The sequence below is a fragment of the Octodon degus genome, unplaced genomic scaffold (genome assembly GCF_000260255.1).
Source record: "Octodon degus isolate 3935 unplaced genomic scaffold, OctDeg1.0 scaffold00005, whole genome shotgun sequence".
NCBI lineage: Eukaryota > Metazoa > Chordata > Mammalia > Rodentia > Octodontidae > Octodon > Octodon degus.
In genome coordinates this window covers 4,015,783-4,018,178 of record NW_004524581.1, presented here as the reverse complement: position 1 = coordinate 4,018,178, position 2,396 = coordinate 4,015,783, and the positions used below count along the sequence as shown (strand labels likewise).

The following is a 2,396-nucleotide window of genomic DNA, read 5'->3' as shown; positions in this document are numbered from 1 at the left end:
TAAGGTGGTCCATGCCAGGGAAACCAGAGGACTTCACCTCCTCAGCCAAAGTAATGTTGTATGAAAACTGGATAGAAACTCTACACCAGGCAAATTAGAGTTCTCCCTGGAACTTATAGGTTGGTCAAAGCTGGACAGCATAAGCAGCATGTATTAACATTGAAGTGGACCTGAAATTCTTGTAGACAGAGTTAATGACAGAGTTATAGTGTGATGAACAAAGTACACTATAAGCGGTTATGGAATGAAGCCAGAAAGACACAGAAAGAAAGATTTTGTGTTATCAGGCTCCCACCAGCATCCTAATTCCAAAATATTTTGTTTTCATTCCGTGAACTATCACAACAATCTCCCAACATACATATGTATGTATGAACATGGACACACATATATGTAATTTGTACACAATGACTGTAATCTAACTACAGTTATAGCTGAGGAATAGCATAAAGTTTATCATATGAAAATGGATATACATATATAATTCCATACACTAATGTCAGGGGTTTAGAGTCCCTTAAACTTTAATGCATTTCGTGAATAATAGGGTAATGACCTAAATTTAGTGTTTTTTTACTAGAAAATACTTACAGTCAGTTTATGTTTTATACAGGATATGATAAATTAATATGCCATTGTGGTTATGTCTCTTAATTTTTTATAGATTTAATTGCATTTTTCAATTAAAATATACTAATAAGTTTGCACTAATTTTCTCATGACTATATGATATGGACATGACCAGTTTTGGTTACTCAAAAACTAAATCCTAAAGTTTTAGTTTCTAGCAGAATAGTAAAACATATGCACTTATGTGTACTCAGTATGTTCATATTATTTGATAGGTGCATGCAGGGAGGCTTTATGCCAGGACTTGCTCCTCCTTTAACAACCGTATGCACCATAAGTGTTAATGTCGTGTTTCAGTGACTCTAGAAATTACAAAACTTCCCCAAAAGAGGTCTCTTGGGTGTAAATACTTGGAAATTACTAATAGACATCTATTCCTGAAGGTTTATAACTCCAGTTAGGGTGTTATGTGCTCTGAGAAATTTCCAAGGTGTGAGTCCTTAGGAATTTGGGCTTTGGGTTGAGCTCTACATGCGACCCTTGGTTGTGTAAACCAGTATAGCCTTCGCACCGTGAGCCTCCTGGCCACCAAGTGCCACAGCCACTTCTTGGTGGTGTTTGTGTTGATCTGGATGCAACCACTTGGTAGGTGACTTTGTAGAGATTTCCCTAAAATGATGTCACATACACATAGAAAGGCATGATTACAATCAAAGAAATTATATCGAATACTTAATACCAACCTCTTTCTTATAAACCGAGTGACTATAATTATTTATAATTATGCATCTAGAAAGTGAACAAGTATGTCTATATTCCTTAGAGAAAACATTTAAGAAATAACTTTCTTAGTTTCTATATAGCCTTCATTTTCATAACCCAGTAGGTTATTACAAAGAGTTTAAGCCAACCTCCTACATTCTCTAAAAATGTCATCCTCTTAAAGAAGTTCATGTAAAAATTATGCCACTCAAGTAAACAACCTAGGAACCTTCTGTGATTTTATCTTTCCTTTGTTCACCACAATTAAGAAATCTTCAAGATCTTATTTGGTCGACTAAATGTTTTAAATTTATTTTCTCTATCCTTATAACAATTACCTTACTGACCTCTTTTCAGATTGCCTACTAGGCAATTGATATTGTTTGTCTATGCATGTCTTATCCTAAATTGTGTGTGTGTGTGTGTGTGTGTGTGTGTGTATACATGTACAGATCTCACCATATGATACTTTCAAAATTGTTTCAAATATAAGTAAGTTACATAATGTACAGGTGTTTTTGATCTCCTCATTTTTGTGTGTGTCAGAAGAGCTAAAAGTTGATGATTATTGAATTCTATTTATAAGAAAATAACTGCTTCAATAATCATCAAAGTCTACCTCCTGGAATTGTAAAAGCAACACTGGTTCATTTAAAATTCAGTGTAAGAAAAAAAAATTCAGTGTAACCCTATTAACTTGCATAAAGTATTATGATATCAAGACACAGGTGTTATGAAGTATATTGAAAGGTACCATGTATTTATAAAAGGATATTTGCAATAAATTATAAATTAATGCAATTAATCTATTGTATATATGTAATAATTCCAAGAAAATAGTTGTACACATTTTGGAAAAAAAGATTTTAGTTTAAATTTACTGGAAAATATTGAGATTGCTTTCTGTACGTACTAATGATGCATCTATATTCTGTTATGTATTGTTGTGATTACTTAATTTACAGTGGTTATTTTATGTCTGATTTACATATAGGTTCCACCTGGTGGAGTTCCTGTAGGTATTAGGTGTTGGTTTTGTGATTGTTGATTGCTGTGGTTCATTC

The 2,396-nt window shown here is 33.1% G+C and overlaps 1 protein-coding gene across 1 annotated transcript in view; it reads left to right on the top strand.

The window, feature by feature from the left end:
• Pcdh15 (protocadherin related 15) overlaps positions 1 to 2,396 on the top strand; it is a 689,792-nt gene that overhangs the window by 327,147 nt on the left and 360,249 nt on the right. The window lies entirely within an intron of this gene.